The sequence below is a fragment of the Octopus bimaculoides genome, chromosome 14, assembly GCF_001194135.2.
Source record: "Octopus bimaculoides isolate UCB-OBI-ISO-001 chromosome 14, ASM119413v2, whole genome shotgun sequence".
Taxonomy (NCBI): domain Eukaryota; kingdom Metazoa; phylum Mollusca; class Cephalopoda; order Octopoda; family Octopodidae; genus Octopus; species Octopus bimaculoides.
In genome coordinates this window covers 28859039-28866215 of record NC_068994.1, presented here as the reverse complement: position 1 = coordinate 28866215, position 7177 = coordinate 28859039, and the positions used below count along the sequence as shown (strand labels likewise).

The window sequence follows — 7177 nt, the reverse complement described above, 5'->3', positions numbered from 1 at the left end:
TATATATATAAATATGATAGAAAGAGAGAGAGAGAGAGAGAGAGAGAGAGAGAGAGAGAGAGAGATGCATGTACAGAAACATATTGTTATACATATATAACTTAAATACACATGCATTCACACACACACACGTCTCTATATAAACTATATATATATAAATACACACACAAGCGCACACACGAATGCGTATATGTATATACACACAAACTTAGATATATACATACATAACTATATATGCATATACATATATATATCCAATACATTCTATGTAAATATATAAAAAATTATACATAAACATATATACCTATTCATACATATATATATATATATTCATATACATAAAATACACTAATATATATGACTATATATACATGTACATAAATATATGGACATACAATGTGTATATATAGATTCACTTTTACATATTCTTATACACATACACTTATATATGGTCATAATGCATAGACATATATGCATTTTATTTTTCCATACATGATACATATACTTTATGCATGTGTGTATGTGAATAAATATTCGTGTATATATATATATATATATATATATATATAGACATGTATACTTTACACATGTGTGTGTATATATATATATATATATATATACGTACATATGAAAGAATTACGAGAGGCACGTTCCCGTTATGTTTTGGAATACAATTATTAGCAAGATAGGAATAAGAACAATATAATAGCGAAGTTGTGTAGAACCAGAAAAACGGAGCGGCACTGCCGAGATTAGGGAATGATAAATAGAGAATGTGGAAAGAATAAGGAAAGCGAAAGAGATAGAGATGTACAAAAGAGACGTAGAGAGAAAAAGAAGAGTTTCGAGATGGGAATAGAGACACTGAACGTAGGTGGTGATGACGGTGAGGAACTGCAGTGTGACAGTCCCGTCCCGAGAGAAGAAACAACTGAGTGTAAGAAAGCCATAGGGGCTTGGTTTACTTACAAAAAGTGTGGGTCGGCTTATGGCATCGAGGTAGAGCGGGCTGTATAGATGTATTTACCGAGGAGGGAGGGAGGAAAAGGGAGAAACAATAATTATAAACATAGGAAAACGTGCAGTGTTAGGGATGCGATTGTAAGCACACGTACATGGACTTATTATATATTTTAGTATATATAATATATATATATTTATATATACACATACACTTATACATACAGAGACACATGTCCCTGTCCCTTTCCTCGTCACATCATCATCATTACCATATCTCACTCAGTCGCCTTCTTCACTTCTTACAGAGATCAGTCAAGAAAACAGAACACCCACTTACACATTTCTAGTCGGGGTCCGAACTGCTGGTGGCTCAGAATAAGTCTTCGGTGAGTCTGGCCTGTAACAAAGGAGAGAATTGGCGTCCACATGCCAGGATGGCCCCGTCTCTGCTTGGGACAGTCGCTCTGATTACAAATTCTCTGTATGTTTCTCTCTTTCTTTCTCACTGCCGCACTCTCACGTACATATGTCTATGCATATACACACTAATACATAAACACACATACACACAACATAAACAACACAAGGGGAGATAAATACGTTTTTGCCGCCTTGTTCGACAAAGCGGTAATACGATTTCTAAATTGATGCATTTTATTATTTTTAAAATCAGAAAACATTTCCTTTGACATGAAATTCATTTAGCTAGAAACACTTTTCTTACTTTACGTGGTTACCGCGTAACAATTCAGGTTCTTTATTAAAAATATATCTCCCGGGAATAAGTTTTTATTGTCGAATTTACACCGGTTGCGCCGTCCATTCTATTGTTCATGAAACGTATAGAGAGCATTTTGAGTTCAAATCCTGTAAAACTCCCTTAAACTTATGGCGTAAAACCAATATCTATACTTTATTTTATTTAATCTTGCGTATGTACCGTACCGGCCCGAGCTTGTTGTCAGCTATTTATTATTTGAAGGTCTTCTAATTGATCTTTTTATTTTGTCGATGAGAGTCAGTAGAGAGAATGTTGGTGTAGCAAGAGGGGGAACAATGCTGTTTTAGCAGGCGCCATTCTCAATCTCTTACTCTCTGTCTCTCTCTCTCTCTTTCTCACTCTGTCTCTCTCTCTCTCTCTCATATTACTAAGCTGAGAAGAATGTCATTTCAAATTGGCGGACATATTCGTTTAATATAGAGCGACGATTTCTGCTTGCTCTCTCTCTCTCTCTTTCTCTCTCGTAAAACAAACAAAGAAAAATAGAGAAAAGACACTGAGGTGGAGGGAGAGAAAATCCTTCAAAACTTCCATCATCCAAACACAGTACTTCGATAAATAAATAAATGATGAGAAGAAAAGAAAGAAAGATACGAACGATCGTAATAAAATTATAATTAGAATGAAAGTCTGTGTGTGTATGTACATGGAAGTCATTGAATATTTAAGCATTTAGTTTTCGGTATTAAAATGAAATTAAATATTAAATAAATAAATAAAAATTATACTTCATTCTTATTTATTTTTTCATTCTAATTTGGTTGTTAAATTTTTCATTTTTCATTTTTTTAAATATTTTTCTTCGTTTCAGAAATGAAAATCAAATTAATGTTGATGCAATGAGTAATATGCATGCGTCTATATATGTGTGTATACACACACACACACACATATATATATATATATATATATATATATATATATATATATATATACACAACACATTTATACATATACTTTTAAATGTGTTCTTATTTGTGTGTGTATGCAAATGCACACATTTATACACATTCAATATTTTATTTTATAAATATATATTTATATATATACACACATTGATTTATGACTATATATATATCATATAAGACGTATACGTTATAGTCTTTTATAAATATGTGTGCGTGCGCGCGATGAGAAAGCCAACCAAAAATGGGGGGGGGTATAAATTTTATTTTCTAATCAATAATTTTTTTTCCTATTCCTGAGTCTATTGAATTGAATAAATATCTCATCCTCCTCCACCTCCCATTCCCCCACTCTCCACAAGCTATATTTTGTTATTCATTTATTTTATTTATTCTTTAGCAAAGAGCTGATAGCGATGTTGGAAAATAGGGGGGAGCAAGTCGGTAATGATGATGGTAGTGGTGGTAGTGGTGATTGTGGTAACGGTGGTGGTGGTGGTGGTATTACTAATGAAATAACATTGGTATTGTTACTGTTGTTATTAATGTGCTGTTGGTGATGATAGTAGTTTGCTTGCTAAATGATTCGATAGTGAAATAAATGTAGAGAACGATGGTGGAAATAGTAATAATGCTTGGGGGTGATGGTATTGAAGATTTTGTTGTTTTATTGTAGTTTAGTGCCAGTTCAACTCTGATCGAGCAAACCTATGATCAAAGATGTTCCAGCCATGAGCATCCCGTTCTTTTTGAAACCTCGTTCTACAGTACTCCATCCTTTTAAAATAATACATATGATTTAGAGGGACATTTGGTTGCTATTTCTAGCACTTCAAGAGACTGTATAGAAGCTAGCCTTGTTGACTGATTTTAATAGAAGAGGTGATGGGGCTTTAATTTTTTATGGTGGTGGCAGTACTGATGCTGAGGTTTCCGTTGTCGTCGGTGGTATTGATGTTATCGTTATTGTCTTTGTTGTTGATGTTGTTCATTCCCAGCTATGATCAAAGTCGTTCCATCTATGACCATCTCGTCGTTTTGTTTATCTAGGATTATGTTTTACTTTGTGTCAATTTCATAAGACGGTAGGATAGGATTTGAGAGAAATTTGATTGCTATCCATGTCTAGCAGGTCGATCGGCTGCAGAGAAGCTTCCCTTCGTTGGCTTGTTGGTGTATTTGACGGGGCGGGAGGCGGACGAAGGCGAAGAAAACGAATAGTAAAGAATTTATTTTATTAATAGTGAAAAAATAAATAATCAGGAAGTGAAAAGAAAGAAAAACATAAAACAATAAAACACAAAAGACAGGCAAATAGAGAGAGAGAGAGAGAGGGAGAGAGAGAGGGAGGGAGAGAGAGAGAGAGAGAGAGAGGGAGGGAGGGAGAGAGAGAGAATATTCCAGATTCTGAAATGGATAATAGGAAGAAAATAAATTTTTAACAATAGTAGCAGTAACATCTACAGCAACAACATGCAATTACAACAACCCAAAACAGCAATGGCAAAATATAAATGTGTATGTATCGATAGATATACATGTATATGTATGTATGTAGTATTTAAGTATAAATGCGTGTACAACTGAAATATATTGACATAAATTAACAAACTTGCAAATATGAGGGAAGTTTGTTTACAACTGAATGGGGAGTACGCTTATATTTGTGTGTTATACACACGTACATACACTCATACGTGTGTGTGTGCAAGTACATATATCGTCAACATCATTTAAAATCCGTTTTCCATGCTGGCATGGATTGGCCTGTTTGACAAGAGCTGGTGAAGTCAGGCGCTGCAGAAGGTTCCGTTGTTTGTTTTGGCATGGTTTGTACAGCTGGATACCCTTCCTAACACTAACCACTTTACAGAGTGTTCTGGGTGCTCTTTATGTGGCACCAGTGCTTTTTACGTGACACCATGTGGAGGTAACACTTATTGTCATATTGAATTCTTTGAAAATATTTATAATATTCTTCCTAAACCTATCCATGCATTAGTTATTCACATGGCTTCATATTGTCAGGCTATCATCCCTACGCAGTACTGAATGGTGTTGGGGGTATCTTTTTTAAGGTTATCTGGGATAAATAACCTAATGAGGTCAGTTACCTCAATCCCATTCTTGTCCCCATAGATACATCAACTGAATGGGGAGTATGCTTATATTTGTGTGTTATACATACGTATATACACTCATACGCGCGCGCGCGTGTGCAAGTACATATGTATAGAAATATATCAACATCATTTAAAATCCGTTTTCCATGCTGGTATGGATTAGACATTGAGATTGCAAATTCCAGTGAATTTCTACCAAAGTTGAGGGCTTTCAGAACAGATTTCAATAGTGAAGAGTAAAAATCTACAATAACAGACTGGATGAATTCGCAGGCTGATTTATTTTTGATGCCTCAGAACTGTTTGATTACAGCAGCACTACAAAGTTATTGAATCAACGTTTTTGAATCAGAGTTGATGGCATTGTGAATACATTTAGTTATAATTCTTATCTCACTCTTAGAGGGGTTAATTTGATGGCTGTTAGGATTGAAAGGCAGTTGAGTTTGTAGTCCTTAAGTATGATATAGGAAGTGGCATGATGAGGCGGTCCACACAATCTTCTATCTTTGGGAGGGCAGCTTGTTCCTTTGCTTTGGTGTTTATGCCATTGTATGTTAAGATGTCAGTCATCTTATATGTTTTGATGGTGATATTTGTAAGAAGTCTTTTGTGTATTGAGATGCTTGTTTCATATAAGTCCTTTGTTTTGTTAGTTAGAATGTGTACTTTAGGTAATTGTTTAAAATGTTTAGGAAGGGATTAAATGATACCAAAATCTTAACACTTTGATGGTATTTGAATATTTAGTCACTAGAATAAGGACAGGAATCTCCCAATCTTCACTTTATCCTTTGTTATGTATCATCCTTAATGTATATACACCATTAATGGGCTAGTTACTATGGTATTCATCCTGAGATAACATGGACATGCAGTGTTAAAAATCACCATAAATATCAGTGGGAGACAAAAAATTCTCCCAGCAGCCAGTGAGAACGCCAAATACATTTGGGCTTTTTGGAGCCTTTTCAATGACATTCTCAGCCTTGAAGAGAATTCATAACTACTGATATAGAAAACAATGAATAAACCAATCAATGATGTTGTGAATAACTTGCCTGGCTGAATAAAAATCTAGTATGGGCAATTGAGGCAATATTAAATTGAAACAGTCATTTATATATCATACTTATACACCATTACTGTGGTTTTCATCCTAAGATAACATTTCTTACAAATGTCCTGTGTTAAAAACTGAATAAATATTTGAGGGGGCAAGTTTTCACCTCCCTCCAATATTTATTGTGTTTTTAACACAGCATGTCTATAAGAAATGTTATCTCAGTCCATCAATGTGCTACCATTGATGGACTGAGATAACTTCAAATTTTTTCTGTCCATTTTAGGAACTTTATTTGCCCAGCCTTGATCCAGTGGAAGAACACCTGTCATATTTACAGAAGATATGGGTTTGAGTCCCACAGCAGCATTTGACTCTTTTTATCCAAAGTGCTTTTGAATCCAATATTTACATATTATTAATCATAGCTTTATCTACTTCAAAATCCAGTTCCCAAAAAGGATTATTTCACATTCTCTTCAAGTTTCTAAATTCTTATGATATAAACAACATACAATTCTCGCTGGTAAGAATAAAGTTTCTAAGATGAATAGAGAAATTCCAAGGAATTGCTTTGGTCCAATGGTAAAACATCTGTCATGTTCACAGATGTGAGTTCAAGTCCCACAGGCAGCCATCAACTTTTTCTATTCAAAGGGTTTTTTAACCCAATATTTACATGCTATTATTTATAGCTTTATCTGCTGCAAGTTCCACCATTCCAAAAAAGAATTATTTCATGTGTGTGCATCTAAGTATGAAACATGAATATATGTATGTAAGTATGAGTTTATGTATGTGTGACAGTGTGTAATGTAACTCAACCACTTTTCTAAGTCTGCAAAACTTTTCTATGTCTGCATAACTGATTCTGTGAACTGACTATGTGAGCCATTTTAAGTCTTTGATTGTATGTATGGGCCTGCTCAAGCTGAACTGACTAGCACACTATAAACAACAACAACAACAACAACACAATCCTCTCCCATTCACAATATGATCTGCTAGAACTAACAGTCAAATTGCCCTCAAATTACTCAACACATTGTACTGATCCATTTGATAATGCTGACGTAAAGAAATTATCTTTGAAAAACTAAGGTGCGATGGTTACAGCTGAAATGCCTTTGCTCATTGGTCTGTTTGATCATCAATGGCCCAGGACTAAACCACAACAACAGCTTGAGTTACCAGAGGAACCTATATTGATTTATGAAAAGTTGAATACAGGCATGACTGTGTGGTTAAGAAGCTTACTTCCCAACCATGTAGTCTTGGGTTCAATCCCACTGAGCACCATCTTGTGTAAATGTCTTCTACTATGGCCCAAAGCTGACCAAAT

At 34.7% G+C, this 7177-nt stretch overlaps 1 protein-coding gene across 1 annotated transcript in view; it reads right to left on the bottom strand.

Moving 5' to 3' along the window:
- Positions 1 to 1536, bottom strand: part of LOC106870954 (zinc finger protein 510) — a 62214-nt gene extending 60678 nt beyond the window's left edge. Inside the window, exon 1 of the mRNA XM_052972793.1 lies at positions 1301 to 1536. The gene's annotated coding sequence lies outside the window, so the exon portion shown is untranslated. The remainder of the gene's footprint in view (positions 1 to 1300) is intronic.
- Between the last annotated feature and the right edge of the window lie 5641 nt (positions 1537 to 7177).